Source organism: Hemicordylus capensis, chromosome 1, assembly GCF_027244095.1.
Source record: "Hemicordylus capensis ecotype Gifberg chromosome 1, rHemCap1.1.pri, whole genome shotgun sequence".
In the NCBI taxonomy this organism is placed as follows: Eukaryota; Metazoa; Chordata; class Lepidosauria; order Squamata; family Cordylidae; genus Hemicordylus; species Hemicordylus capensis.
The window spans coordinates 359298555-359315065 of NC_069657.1; the positions used below are offsets into that span (position 1 = coordinate 359298555).

A 16511-nucleotide genomic window follows, 5' to 3' on the forward strand; every position below is an offset into this window, starting at 1 on the left:
AACCTATGGGATGCAAATGCTGGCAAAGTCATGCAGTTTTGTTAATCATGTGGCAGTATTGGCTGCTTTCAGTCGACACTGCGACACTGACAGACTGCCCATTGCTAGGGGAATCCCCATAATGAACCACACACTTAGAGTTCTGGGGGCTGGAGAGACACATCCTGGCCACCAACCCTCTGCACTGCCAGGGACAGCCAGAAATCATCTGGGCAGGCAATCCGCCTGCCCAGCAAAGACCAGAGGATTGTCTGAGGGGGAGTTATGTTATTCAGGGCAAGCTTTTTCAATGAGTGTTCCTGTAAAACCTATCTATCAAATTTGTTCACCACCCCAAACTTTTGTCTCTGGGCAGTTTACAACAATATAAAGCAAGTTAAAACACAGAAAATAAAAACCATAAAACAATTAAAAACCACAGTCAAATTAAAAAGCTTGGGTTAAGAGATAAGTCTTTAAGTACTTTTTAAAGGTTGTCAGAGATGGGGAGGCAATGGCAATGGGATGACAACAGTCCTCCAACATCCGGCAACCCAAGCATGAAAGCCCCTGCAATAAGGCTCAGATGCTTCATACGGCTGTACAGGAACAGGACAGTATGGGACATCTTTGCTGGTGCCTGGCACTCAATCCTCCCTCAAAGGTCCTGGGCCTCAAAGATCAAGGAAGAGCATGGGAGCATGGAGGGCAAGTTGTAAGTTTCCAAAATTCATGATTTTGCACATCTATATAAGGCATCAGACTTAAGTTCCAAATTCCTGGCTTTGTGGAGCCTGAACCAAAACTATGGTCCGAAACCAGCAGGAGTTTTGACTAATAACTTATAACAGATGGGTTGTTTTAATACCAATTTTAGTTGAAATTTGATTCTGAAAGTACATGTCTCTCCCCCATCCCCAGTTGAGAAAGAAAATGGGCTGCTTGCCCAAAATCAAAGAGGCATACCAGTGTGTCAAGAGCTGCCAACAGCGGTTGTGAAAGCATGCTGGCTGCAATCATATGATCACTGTGGTAAAACAACCAAAGCATGTACCCATTCTAACACAGTCAACTTATAACTATCTGATTGACAGCTTAGCTGCTTTAATTGATTGGAAAGTCTCATGCTTTCTACTCCTCTAGAGACAAGGGACTTCCATACTTCTATAATGGAAAATACAGACTGCTTACTTTACTTTTGACTGTATCCATTTCTGTTAAAGACTGGTTGTGTTGTGTTGTGGGGTTAGTTAAAACGGAGATAGGTCTGCTGTCATGAGAAAGCTTTTATTTTAGTTTCCTGTACTGCCTACTTTGGATGGATCCTACTTTCAAATAAAGATGTTTGAAAATTGGACTATTTATTCTTTATGCAATATGGCTGCATTCCTAAAGACAGCTTACTTGTAAATATGCACTGTAAGAATCACCACATCTTCATGATAATTTATTTCATTGGGACTTACACAAAAATAGGTGTATTTAAGGACTGAGCTATGCACAAGCAATATTTTCTCAAACATCCATAATGGAAGGTAATTGAACTTTATTTAAGTTTTATCCTACTCATCCTTGTGCATATTTCATGTGTAAGGAGAAAGATTCATAGATTTTTCATTAAAGGCATGTAGTTTGCTGAACTTGTTCAAGTCCTCAGAGGATATTTCTAATCAATTATTCTGTTTCCTATAGACTTTTCATTTAGTTTAAAGAGGGATGAGCTATTTCCCCCCTTTAAGCAACATTTTAAATGATTCCAAGGTTAGGAAATGATTCCAAGGTGCTTGGTGAAAACTGGCTTCCTTTTTAATTTCTTCTGAAACCTAGACTAATTTTGCCTGCCGGAGTTTTTAAACTAAGACATACTGGCAAGCTTTATTATACACCGTTTGAGTGATAAAGTGTGCATTAAAAATTCTGGTTCACTTGAAAACTTCCTTCATTAGGATAGTTGGTGGTTCTTCTGGCCTCTGTGAAGGGAGGAGGGCCCTGCTCCATCTTGAAAAACAAGGCAGATGGAAATTGTGTTGGTGATGCTTCACCTCACTGGCTTTGTTTTCTCCTCCTTCTGCTAAGGCAGTTGGTGACTCTACTGATCTCTGTCAGGGAGGATGGACCCAGTCATATGGCCCAGTAATACCAACCATAGTTGCATTCTTCATTAATAGATTTCGAAGGACCCCCAGATTTGTTCATTCCATCTTCCTCTTCCTTTCTCCCTTTACGTGCAGTGATTCTCTCATTCATCTGAAGTGGCAGACTGTGATTTGCTACTGCCCTGCAAATTAATAATAATAATATTTCTATACCGCCCTTCCAAAAATGGCTCAGGGTGGTTTACACAGAGAAATAAATAATAATAATAATTATTATTATTACATTTATATCCCACTATTTCTCCAAGCAGCCCAGAGCGGTGTACTACATACTTAAGTGTCTCTTTTCACAACAACCTGTTGAGGACGGTCCATATAACATATCAGAACCAGAGGTACCAACTCAGAAGTATGTGAAATATAGGCCTGTGTCTGATTTCATTTTATATTAAGAAATGAATTAACTCCTGAACTCAAGGTGAACTGGTATACTGCTCTCCCTGCTCTGTGAAGGGAGGAGGCAATCCAGCATTGTTTTGTGAAATTGGTAAGCACAAAGGCTTGGCCTGAGCTACTCATATGCTAAATATGTGACTCAGGCTGATCCCCCCTTCCTGTTGCAAGAAGCCAGTGTTAATCCTTGTCAGTGATTAACTCAGTTGCTCTCCATAGAGATTCAACATAGCTAAATGGATACAAAGAAAATGCCTGTAGACTTTAATTCTTACCTCACTGATGCTTCTTCCCTAGCCAAATGTATTGGACGTCTCACACATGTACCCCCTTCCTATGTTACTTTAAATATTCTCTTGTTACAATTACACACTAGATAGAGGTACACAAGAAATAATGTAATTGCTACACAAATAGATCTAATTCTCTCACTACTGACTTTTAATACCTTTTGGGGTCAGACTGGTGAGATGCAATTTGCAGCTCTGAGATGCAGATTTGCTTTGGGCAATGTTTCCCCTCCCTTCTGAGTGCACAGTCTACAGGAGATGAGATTGAGATCTCTCTGGACTGGCCAATACCCTGAATAATTTAAAAAAAAAAACATTGTCCAGAAGGTAGCAGCAAGTTGTCACCTTTTTGGGGGACGCAGGAAAAGATGAGATTTGAATAGGTTCTATGAAAGATCAAAGGAAAATACACTATAAGAAGGAGGCTACTAGACAGAGAGTCAGTAGTCTTGTGCCTACGGGCAATCTGGTGTCTCCATGCAAGACTTGCTCATGACTAATCCAAGAGTTTGCTGCTAAGCCGCGGGGCAAAGCAGGAACTCTGTCCATGGACAGGAGCTGTCTGTGACTTCTACTGCGCAGTGAGAAGTCAAGACTTCCCCAGCCATGGTGCTCTGGCTCTCAGCCATGATCTGAGCAACTGCAAACGCTCCTGTCTCCTGTCAAGCACCTCACTCCTTCAAGCTGAAAAGATCTCCGCTCTCAAGTCTCTGATCCTGGTAAATATGCTGCTCCTACAAGCCTGGAATCCCCTCATCCCTTCCCCTTCTCCTGCCTCCTTCTCCTCCCCCCCACCTTTTTCCTCTACTAATCTCCCCAAACCATGCCAGCCCTCAGCTTTCCTTTTCCATCTGTATCTGAATTCTATTAGGCTCTAGGAAGATTTAATGCACACACATATGGTAGTTAGGAACACTGGCTGTGGCTAGGAAATACTATTGCTGATATTGATAGAGTGTTCTGCTTTGCTAGATTATGTTGTTAGTCTTTTATACTCAATAAAGCCCATTGAATCTTTGAGGATTGGTTTGATCTCCTCTCTTCCTTGCGCCCAAATCCTACATGGTCACTATATAAAAGAACTTGGTCACTTGGTGACACTATGAGCCAGGCCTAATTTGGTAAGCTAGCTAATAAGCAGATTTAGTATATAAATCAGGCCTGGACTGTAACAAACCCTGTGAAGTAGGCTAGGCCGAGAGAGAAGTGACTGGCCCAGGGTCACCCAGCTAGTATCATGGCTGAATGGGGATATGAACCCGGGTCTCCCCAGTCCTAGTCCAGCACTCTAACCACTACACCACGCTGGCTCTCTAAGATAAGATGGATCTCTGTCCCCAAAGGGCTTACAATTTAGAAGAAACATAAGATAGACACAAGCAACAGTAACTGGAGGTACAGTGCTGGGGGTGGATCGGGCTAGTTACTCTTCCCCTGCTAAATAAAGAGAATCACTATGTTAAAAGGTGCCTCTTTGCCAAGTTAGCAGGGGTTTGGCAGGAGAAGTATTCTCCACCCCTTCACCCCACATAGCCGTGAAGCCAAATGAAGATTTGATCCTGCTTTGTTCAGTAAGTGCAAACTATAGTTTGCTGAAATGGCAATTTCAGATGAAATAGTCTCTCAACTGCAGTAAATATAAGAAGGGGGTCTTTGAGGGGATAGTATATGAGCCTGAGGAAGAGAAGTATGCAAGCCTGGGGCTTTTTCAAGGCTAATTCACATGACACCAGTCTATGGCTTGGCACCACATCTGAACCAGCTGTTTGTGTCAAATTGTTATGGCAAGCTGCTTGTGGGGGGCTTATTAAAATTGACTCAGTTAATGAGCTTGAGAAGTAAACTGCAGTAGTCTATATCCTCCCTTTTGCCAGGGCTAAAGGTAAATCTCCCATTAGCATGTGGATTGGAGCCAGACCCTTTTATAGTGTGGGTATAGATGACACAAACTCTGGGATTCTGAGAAACTAAATCAGAGTAAATATATACAACCCAAAACAACTAGAATGGAAGACTTTTCAAGGGTTTTATTGTCAGCAGATTAACATGATTTTGGTTTATTCAATTGGAAAATTATTTTTATGCAGTAAACAGAAACTATAAAAATGACTTCTGGCTTGATTAAAATTAGTTTTACAGTGAGTATAACTATTTCCTCTGAAGAGAAATTCCATAATTGCTTGAAACACTTACACAGATTTGAAGCATTGAAACCTTCTCACAAAGATTTTTCCCATGGGTACTGTTAGACTGCTTTTCCATCCATATTTTCCCATATATGACAGATCCCATTGCTTGTAAACTTAGAATGTGATTTGCAGAAATAGAGGCTAAGGTCTGTAGCAAGAAGATAAATATAGTAGGCTTAGCCGTCTGTCAACTGTGTTCATGCCAATTTAAATTTCCTCTGTTAAATAGAGGAAAAAACTCCATAAAACAATACTAAATCAAAACAGAATTTCTACTAATATATTTTGTCAGTGTTATATTGCTAGCCTTCAAAATCAAAAGGGAAAAAAACCATAAATGTGTAGTCCTGAAATAAAGATCAACTTCAAATGTTGTTTTCCCACCTGAATATTCAAAGGAATATTCAAGAGCAGTTTGTGCTTTCATGCTCCCAGAGCCTTCACAGGGCAGCTGGGTTGGGGTGGGGACTAGGGAGGCAAATGACCAAACTTGGAAATCCCACATTTGTCTGTGAGATTTTTCTTGAGCCTTCGAGATTAAGCTCAAATAATCATTTAAATGTTATGTTACTTTATATTGACAGTTGGGCATTCATATTAGGTTTTTTAGTTGCCTGTTTTCTAAATCAGGGAAATTGTTTATTAAAAGGGCGGCTTTTTAAACTGTATAAAATGTCAAAGTTTTTGCTGCTAGTATACAATAGCTCTAGCACTTAAATTTTTTATATCCATTTAGAACTACTAGAACTATTCAGTCCTTAGTTAACATAATGGTAAGAGCAAAACTACTTCTCTTATCCCTCCTTATTATGGTAATTAACTTTTTCCATATGCCATTGAAAGCTCTTGGCATTGCTTTGAGCACTTGTTCAACAGAGCAGTTATCATCTCCTAACACTGAGCAATTACTCAAGCTTTAATTAATTCAATTTCAGATAGTATTTTTCTTGCAAATACTTACAAATATAATAGAAACTAAAATATTTTCCCTATCCTATCTACATGGTATTGGCACATTAATTCAGTTTAAGTAACTGTCCAATGTCCTGTTGACTTATACAACAAGACAAATTGCATTTAAACTTTCCTATAAATAGTTTTTATTTATTTATCTTTCCCAAAATAGCACTTCCTGATTTCTTTTGACAAATCACTGTTTTGGGGCCACAGTTTAAAAAACCCTGCTCCTAGCTGTAGATATATACGTTGCGCACGAGCTTCATGTCTCCCTGACATGTGCGCTTGTGCACGTCAGAGAGACGTGAATCTCGCACGCGACGTGCACATGCGCAAAAGGCTCCGGCAAGCCTTTTGCACTTAAGTGGGAGAAGGGTCGGCAGGGAGGTATCCTGCCGCCCCAATTACTACAAAGAATACACATGCTGGAGGGGGGAAGCGGCGGGAGGGGTAAGTGAACCCTCCCCCACCCTTAAAGGAGCCCACCCCATAGTGCCGGGCTGCAGCTCTGCGGTTCCGTGCACACCCCTACTTCAAATTGGCCTTAGAAGCACACGGATAGCCAGGGCAATTGATACATTACTGGTTGAATATGCGCACTTTTCCTAACATCCATCAAAAGATAGCAGTGGCATTCTGCACCAAAACAGTCCCACACAGAGTGCTTTATTTATTATTATTATTATTATTATTATATTTATATCCCACTCTTCCTCCAAGGAGCCCAGAGCAGTGTACTACATACTTCAGTTTCTCCTCACAACAACCCTGTGAAGTAGGTTAGGCTGAGAGAGAAATGACTGGCCCAGAGTCACCCAGCAAGTAGCATGGCTGAATGGGGATTTGAACTCGGGTCTCCCCAGTCCTAGTCAAGCACTCTCTAAGAGTTGCTAAACTAAGGGTAACCTGAGTAAGATTCTTTATTCCCAGGAAGGGACAGAGAATATGCAACAGGTGTGATTGATAAAAGACATTCCTAATCACAGTCACAACCTGTTTCTCAAAAAGCAGTGACAGGCCTGTTAGTACTCCTAGGCTATCCCAGCTATCATTGGCTAGATGAACCCTTCTGGGCCACCAAAGCCATATGACCTCCATCATGTCCAAATTTAGTTCATCTGTTCACCCTCATCCATTCAACCTTAGCTTCCAGATGCTGATTAAGGACAGCGGCAGTAGCTACAGTGTGCTTTGTGAAATCCAGAGGTAGGTGTCCTCAGCATAATGCTGGCACCTTAACCCCAAGCTCTAGATGATGTCACTCAGTGGCATAATACTGATGTCATATTAGTGGCAACTCTGTGGAACCTCATATACCAGATACCAAGGAGCTGACTTGATTTCCAGGGGACACCCTCTGACACCAAAAAAAAAAAACCAGCAAAGCCATTGGAGAGTCAGGTTTGAAACCACCACTAAACAATTCAAAGTGTGGTTCACACAGTTCTGAAAGTTCCTGACATATGAAGAAAAAAGGAAAGGGAAAAAAACCAACAGAAGGGTATATCCACTGTCAGTCTCCAAGGATAGATCATCCAGCACAATTACCAAATCCATATCTGTCCCATAACTAGGTCAGAAGCCAAAATTAAGGAGACCGAGATAGGAAGTTCTGTTAGCATATTCTTTAAAGCCCATCCACAAGGGTAAGATTTTATATGGGCTTAATGCTGGCTTCATACTTATTACTGAAAGTTGCTTTTTAAGGAGGGTGCAGATCGCCACCTTCTTCAGGGTAGCTCTCACAACACTCATTATCCATTCAGCATTCTTGATAAAGATAAGATGAAACCAATCAAAACCTCAAGCAGATGCTTCTAATTTCAGTATTCTATGTGCAGGTCAAACAGAATCTGAGTGACTTGATCAACAAAGAATTATTCCAAACCATTAGAGTGAGCTACTGATGGTTTGTCTTCTGGTGGATCAATTCTGGTTTATAATCGCTCTTGCCTTACCTGGGAGAGGTGAGCGGGACATGATTCAGAGAAACACTTTTTAGTATTATTTTTAGTTAGTGGAGAAATACTGTTTAATTATTATCACTGCCATCTACCTACCATCTTCAGTTCCTGAAGCTCTTCAGTAAAATATGGTGATAGAGTTATTCAAAAGCTAGGGAAGAGGATGCTAGGAAGCAACTCTACCATTTGTGATTACCAAGACAATCTATTATTCCACATCTTATTTCCACAAAACTACCCCTTATGCTCTCCCGAACCACTCACCATAGCACCTTAAAATAGGGATGTGCACAAAGCATTTCATGCCTCTGTTTTGAGGTGCCGACATGTTTCAAGCTTCCCCTGCTGAAGTGTTTTGGCTGGGGAGAGCAAGTGCTTTAGGAGGAAGAAAGCTCCTCCATGGCCACTGCCCTCGCCGCCCGCAGCATGGTGCTTTTGCGATTGAATGCCCCACTGTGTGGCTGCAGGGCTGCTCCCAGCTGCGTGTGGGGTGGCGTTGGCACAGAAGTGGCTTCTGAGCATGTGTGGACACCATGTTGAGTTATCAGCAACACCATGCTGACCATTCAAGATAGCATCCGCACATGCTCAGATGCCATTTCTGAGCTGATGCCACCCCACGCGCTGCTGGAAGCAGCCCTGCAACCGAGTGATGGGATGTTTAATCCCGACAGCACTGCACTGGGGCAGCGGAGGGGCCATGGAAGAGCTGGTAAGACATACTTTCCTCCTCTTAAAGTGCTCACTCTCTGCTCCTCAGGATGTGCACAAAACACTTCGTGCGCATCCCTATCACACAGGCTGTATGAGTTTCCAAGGATAGGGCCAGCCTCAAAAGATGTCCATTCCTACCACAGTGAGAAATTATACCCACACATACCCTAATCAGATAGTAGTGTGACAGTGATAATTATCCCACATCAGTGTCACCAGTAATCAGAATCTTGCCCTGTACAGAAAAGTCAATTGAGCATGGCTCCTTTTAATATGAGTTGAGCCCATTATGACCTGGATGGTACCATGACTGCTAAGGAGGCCATGAAATCCTAAGCTACACCAGACGAGGTGGTCTTGGTATGAAGACTGAAGTTACCTAGTACCTAAAATTGCACTGTGTTGCATACTAAAGGGGTTTTCTGTTCAAGCAATATGTGGGCGAATGTGGACCAGTGTGCCAATGTACCAATGCCGTTCAGGCCAGAGTACCTATGTACCAGTGCCTTGTCGGGCCAGTGTACCCTAAGTTTTCTACACTCTCAGTTTTTATCTAAACCCCCTTAGCACATAGGTTCAATCCATGGATGTGTGAGGAGACACAAGCAATCAAATAGGGATTGTCTTTTATAATTTTACTTAAGGAAATAGTTTTAAAGAGGTACAATAGATATAAGGGCCTGGCAAGCAACGTAATTTAACTCACTCTAATACAAGCAGGTTAACTAGCAATGGAAGGGAAAGGGACGAGGGGAGGGGGAGCAGGTAAAGTTTGTTCCCAAAGGTGCAAAGGTATCTTAAAATTTATAAATAAATAAATGGCCAATTTAAGGTCTCTCCCGGCAATTGAAGATGTGCTATTTCGATAAGAAGATGGGGTGCACGGTGCTGGGGTGAGGATATGATGCAGCATTGGAGAGGGAGAAGATCCGTCTTCTGGATCTGCCCTCTGAAAGTTGGGTCTGGAGTCTTCTGTTTTTATATGCTTCTGCATCCTTGATTGCTCTTGGGGTCAACCCCTTATATCCATTAAAGCTCATAGTTGTGACAACTCTGGTGCCACCTGTCCGGGCTTGGGTCTTCAGATGTTTTTTAAATGTTCTTTCATGCTCTCATCCTGTCAGCATGCACAGCCTCTTATCTTCTGCTTCCCCAGATATTCAAAACAAGTTGTTTACATTTTCTTTTTGATTCAGATCTTCAGCCCTGGTATGGTTATACACTAATTGTCCCATAGTCATCACTTTTCCTTTCTGGTCCTTTGGTCACAAAGTCTTTATAAGTCATTCAAATAAGGAAATTTGAGAAAGGAGGGGATAGGGGCAAGATTACAATTATGCTAAACTGAATAGAATACAGATATATGCCAGGTGTCTTGAATGGAATACAGTACTACATATATCACAAGTTGCAGAATTAAAAGCTCATTATTTCTCTCAATAAGGCTAATGCATCAAGGTACAGTAGCCAACAAGATATCTGGGACTGTACCAATCTAATACTCTCTTCGTAGTTTGACCCAACAAGCCCATTCGTAAGTCTGCAGCATGTTCAGTGTCTGGTGACCTTGATGTCATTTTCTTTTCTGTGGTTGCTGCTGATACAGTAGTTTGCTTTTTTTTTTTTTTTACATGAATAGAAAAGAGCTTCAAAAGCAGTTAGCCAAGAAATTGTAACAGACAAGGTCCTTAGAAGCAGGGACACAGCTAACAGAATGACAGGAGTAGCAGGAAGACTGGTGGTTCGTATCAACTGTTTCAGACACCAGATTCAAGATTACCACCATCAATTCAGTCAAGGAGTCAATGGCACAGCTAAGCAGTTGGTAGTCTAGCAGAACCCCAAAATGTCCTTGGTGACATAAGAAACTCACCATGAAAACAAACCAATGTCTGTCCTGACTACTTTGTCAAAGATGATGCATTTGGACTACAAATCTCATTTTTATCCCACCAGCATAACTCCATTGCCTAAACATTACCCTCATATTAGATTCGAATCCACCCAATTTTACTAAGGAATATCTTCACCACCAAACAGACTATGCTAAGAGCAAAAAAAAAAAAAAAAAATAGGATAACCTTGTGGCCTCTGAAAGAACAACTGCTGGTGCTGCCTTTGAGCATGGTTGGACAAAAAGCAATGCCAATGAAGCACCCATCTCGAACCTTTCTGACAGGGAAGGTCCCCCATTCAGCTTTCTTATCCAGCTAATGCCAGCAGCAGTTCATAACAATTGTGCGAACATAGTAAAAATCCACATGGAATTCATGCTTCTCTTTGGTGTTAGTGCTTCTTGATGTTACTATCTTTTCTCCCTTGCAAGTATAATGTATAATAGTATTGTATAATAGCCTTGTATAATAGTGACTTTATCAGCAGGTAAAGTTCCAAAATCAAAGCATCTACATGAAGCGTATGCCTTATCAGTAGAATGAAACTTTAGGATAAGCATGATTGGTCAGACTGAAAGTTATTTTTATCAGTGAGTGCTAAAAAGGAAGTGGCTGATTATTAGGATAATTAGTTCAGCGTTGGACAGGGACTGGAAATAGATGGAAGAAGGGAACTGTGTGCACTAATTATTTACTTGTGAAATTCATTTGCATTAAAGTTGTGCATACAGAATTCAAGGACAGCTCTGTTGGGTGTGGGAAAACCCTCCTCATACAAGTGGCTTACACCCCACACACCCCCATTTATATTTCAGAAATTTAATGTGAGGGACATAGGTTGCCCACCCATACATGCACTTTGTTTCTTCTGTGCCCCCAAACACGTTTCCCCCCCTGGTGCCACCACTGACACAATTGGATTTGGTTGGGGTGGGAAAAATATTATATGTTTGGTGTCCCATGCCTATTCTCACTGTTCCTGGACTCAGCCCTCTTGCATAACCTGATGTACCCATTGAAAAGGTACCATATAGTACATGCATCTCAGCATTCATGTCAAAAACTTGAACATAATTGATTCCAGCTGTACAGAACGATTTTAGTTCTATTAGGGTTTTCTAAGATGTTTATTTCTTCCTCTCAACTTCCCTGCATAACACACCACACTACTACCTTTCTTTCCATTTTGGGCCAGCCTACATTCTGTTTGTTTATTTGTTTGTTTATTCAATTTATATACCGCCCCTCCAAAATGGCTCAAGGTGGTTTATAACAGAATAAAAACAATTAAAACCAGTTAACAATTAAAATCAAAACCATAAAAACAGAATAAAACCAATTAAACATTCAAACAGCTAAAACTCTAGAAAACCAGGGCAAACATTTAAGACAATTTAAAACAGTTTACAGCAGTTTAAAAATCATGGAAGGCCAGGCCAAACAGAAAGGTTTTAAGGGCTCTCCTGAAAGACAGTAATGAACTCAAATTACGGATTTCTGCAGGGAGTGCATCCCATAGTCCAGGAGCAGCTATAGAGAAGGCCTGCCTCTAAGTCACCACCAGACGAACCACTGGTAACTGGAGATGGACCTCCTCAGATGACATTAACACGCAGTGGGGATCATGCAGAAGAAGTTGCTCTCTAAGATAACTCGGACCTAAGCCATTCAGGGCTTTAAAGGTAATAACTAGCACTTTATATTTTCCCATAAACATATTGGCAGCCAGTCTAACTGTTCCAAGACAGACATAATATGGTCTCTTCGAGTTACCCCAGAGACATATCTGGCTGCCGCATTTTGAACTAACTGAAGTTTCCGAACTACTTACAAAGGCAGCCCCACGTAGAGCACATTGCAGTAGTTGAGCCTGGAGGTTACCAGCTGATGCATCACTGTTTTGAGGTCATCATCTTCAAGGAATGGGTGCAGCTGTCAAATCAGCTGAAGCTGATAGAAAACACTCCTGGCCATGGCCTCAACCAGAGATGCCAGGGTGAGGCCTGGGTCCAGGAGTATTCCTAAGCTGCACACCTGCTCCTTCTGGGGGAGTGTAACCACATCCAGGACAGGAAGATCTAACTCACCCCTTAGATTCTGAGCCCCCACAATGAGCACCTCTGTCTTGCTTGGATTCAGCTTCCATTTGCTATCCCTCATCCAGCCCATTACTGCCTTTAGGCAGGCATTTAGAAAATGTGCCATTTCCTGAAGATGAAAAGGAGAAGTAGTTCTGGGTGTCATCAGCATACTGATAATATCCAGCTCCAAACCTCCTGATGACCTCACCCAGCAGTTTCATTTAGATATTGAAAAGCATTGGTGACAGAGTGGAGCCCTGAGGAACTCCATATAACAGCTCCTGTTTTGAGGAGCAACTGTCACCAAGCTCCACCATCTGGAATCTACCCAAGAGATAGGAGCAGAACCACTGCAAAGCAGTGCCCCCTATCCCCCAGGCGATCCAGAAGGATACCATGGTCAATTGTATTGAACGCCGCCGAGAGATTCAGAAGAACCAGGAGTCACAATCCCTCTGTCGGTTCCCTGGTAAAGGTCATCCATCAGGCCGACCAAGGCTGTCTCAATCCCATAGACAGCTGTAAAACCAGTTTGAAATGGGTCTAAATAAATAGTTTCCTCCAAAACTGCCTGGAACTGGTTGGCCACCACTCTTTCAATCACCTTGCCCAACCAAGGAAGATTGGCCTGTAACTATCAATCACTAAGGGGTTTAGCTAGACAAGTCCAAGAAGTCATGCTAGTACCATTCAGCACATACAAGTTAATTTGTCTCAAGCCTATAGATGCATCAGTTTACTTCAAAAATAGCTGCCACGTGATAGGAAATCTGTGCCTTGGCCAAGGGAGAATCTTGAAACATGCTACGTGTTCTCTCCTAATGCTGCTGTAGTTGATAGTTGCAGTTTAGATTTTATTTTTATGTGCACAAAACCAGCTTGGGCTGTTTGGTTCGAACCAGGGTGGGTAGGCTTGGTTTTGGTTGAACCCCCCTGGTTTGGTACAAATTTGAAGCCAATTTGAACTGGTTCTAAAAGGTTCTACATAGGGTATAATGGGAACTCGAACTGGCCCATTATTCCCTATGTGAAGCACCTAGGGGCACAAAACTGGGGTGGGTAGTAGGCATACAGGGGTGCCTACCACATACCAAAGCAATCCGACACTCTTCTGATTATTAATGAATTTTTGAAGATTTTTTCAGTTTTTGCATTTCTCCCATAAGGAATAATGGGGATTTGAGGATGCCCCATTCCCCCCAAATTGAGTCTGGGGGCATGGCAGGTTGTGCCAGAACTCCCCTGCCCCAAGCAGCCCCAAGTCAGTGGGGTTTACACTTTCCCCCACCAGGAATTGTTTAGTTCTGGCCTCTCTTAACAGTCTACCTCAAAGTGGATTATCTGGTTTGTATATAAGGTTATGTAAAGCTCTTCAGAAGGGCTGCCGGGGCGGGGCGAGTTCTGACACAACCTGCTGTGCCACCAGACCCACTTTGAGGTGCCTAGGCATCCCCCAAAGTGGGGAAATGGGGGAGATGGGCCACCTCAAACCCCCATTTTTACTTATGGAAGAAATGGAAAAAATGAAAATTTAAAAAATCACATAAAATCCCTATTGCTTGGAGAATTTAGTGGGTAGTGGGCACCCATGGGTGCCTACCACTCACCCCAGGTCTGTGCCCCTAGCAGGCCACACTGCCAACACATAGTGACACAACTAAAAAGACACCCAGCTAAGAACCAAAAAACCCCACAGAAACTGACCTGCTGCTTATGTGTCCACACAACTGCAAAGCCAAGGGAACCAAACAAAACAGCACAGATTACACAACAGCCACACAAACTGAGACCTATCAAGGCAGCAGCTCAGGGCAGTAAAACCAACCTGGCTTTATGCAAACTGCAAAGAAAAGATGGGCGGGGCAAGGCAAAAACACACCACAGTGAGGGAGGAGAACTTAAAGTAAGACACACAAACCTTTTTTTCCTTCTCTTCTCTTCAGGCATGTGTTTTGCAAAAATACAGCCAGGTCTGTCAAGCAGACTCTCACCACCTGCAGCAGCTGACCAGAAGGAAGCCAAGGAAGACTGCAACCACTGTGATTTTGCTAGGCCAGAGGCTTGGCTTTAAAGAGGATTTGAAACTACCTCCTTTGGGAGCCTCCATCTTTGCCCTCCCCCCCTAGCCAATAGGGTGCCAGTTCTCAAGGTCTGGTACCACTCCAGAGCCTACCAGAGAGACAGACTCATCTGACTAATCAGGAAAGCATGAGCTCAGCAAAGGAAAATCTAGCAAAACAAGTGACACAAAATGGAGAATATGACCTAAAATGGCCTCTAGAACCTTCAAATTGGCTCAAACAGGTTCGAATTCGAAGTGGCTCTAAAAGGTTCTAAGTAGGGTTTAATGGGGACTTGAACCACCCCATCATTCCCTATATGGAGTACCTAGGGGCACAAAACTGGGGTGGGTGGTAGGCCTGCCACCTACTGAACACCAAAGCAATCGGACACTCCTGTGATTATTAATGATTTTCTGAAGATTTTTGCATTTCTCCCATATGGAAGATTTGGGGAGTATTTAGGATGTATTTGAGGTCTAGCCTCAACTCTCCCCAGGCAGCCCCAAGTTTGTAGGATTTATTTTTTTTATATATTTTTTAAAAAATTTTAAGTAGTTTTTTCCTTTCATTGCAATGCATAGGAGTATCTCCTCATTCATAAGTAGAACTGTGTGTGACCTTAATTGCTGTGAGTTCAGAGTTCACAGCAATTAGGGTCACTCTCACTGTTCTACTTACATGAATGGGGAGAGACTCCTATGCATTGCAATGAAAGAAAGAAATTTCTTAAATTAAACAACTACAAATTTTACAAACTTGGGGCTGCCTGGGGGGAGTTGAGGCCAGACCTGCTGTACCCCTAGACCCACTTTGGGGTGCTCTGGCACCCCCAAAAGGTGGGAAATGGGGCATCCTCAAATCCCCATTATTCCCTATGGGAGAAATGTAAACATTGAAAAAAATCTTCAGAAAATCATTAATAATCATAGGAGTGTCTGATTGCTTTGATGTTCAGTGGGTGGTAGGTACCCCTGTATGCCTACCACCCAACCCAGTTTTGTGATCCTAGGTACTCCACATAGGGAATAATGGGCTGGTTCAAGTCCCTATTATACCCTATGGAAAAAATTTCCAAAAAAATCATTAAAAATCATAGTAGTGTTGGATTGCTTTGGAGTGTAGATGGTAGTTGGCACCCATGGGTGCCTACCACTCAACCCAGTTTTGGAGGCTCGAACTAGTTCTAACCGGTTTGAATAGAACCAGGCTCTGTTTGGTTCTAACTCGGACCAGCATTGCCAGTTCAATGCCCTGTTAGGTTTGAGTTCTAACCTTTTAACTAGGGGTGTGCGTGGCTTGGAGTCCCCCCTGGTCCGGCAGGGGGGGACTGTGACTTTAAGCGGGGGGTGGTGGTAGTACTTACCCCCCCCCCGGCGCTTCCCCCTCCGGCGCTGTTCCTTTTAAAAATCTTCTTGGGGCGGCAGAGCTCCTCTCTGCCGCCCCTGCCCCCATCATCGTTTGAAAAGCTTTAACAGAGACGAGCACTAGCGGTGCACATGTGCCCTGCGTGGCACGCGCTCTCGTCTCTGACGCTGCAGTGCGTGCGCTGCATACGTCACAGTGATGTATGCAGTGCGCGCTGCAGCGTCAGAGATGAGCATGCGAGCCGCGCAGGGCGCATGCGCGCCGCTAGCGCTCATCTCTGTTAAAGCTTTTCAAACGACGACGGGGGCAGGGGCGGCAGAGAGGAGCTCTGCCGCCCCAAGAAGATTTTAAAAAGGAACAGCGCCGGAGGGGGAAGCGTGGCTGGGGGGGGAAGTACTACCACCCCCCCCACTTAAAGTCACAGTCCCCCGCCCAGCCAGACCGCCGGACCTCCGGACCGGTCCG

General features: G+C 43.1%; 1 long non-coding RNA gene across 1 annotated transcript; it reads right to left on the reverse strand.

The window, feature by feature from the left end:
* Positions 1 to 2215: 2215 nt before the first annotated feature.
* On the reverse strand, positions 2216 to 14684 carry LOC128343091 (uncharacterized). Its single transcript, XR_008315330.1, has 3 exons — positions 14537 to 14684; positions 5012 to 5155; positions 2216 to 2257 (listed from the first exon to the last, which is right to left on the reverse strand). It is a non-coding gene; the product is annotated as an uncharacterized LOC128343091 (long non-coding RNA).
* Positions 14685 to 16511: the final 1827 nt, after the last annotated feature.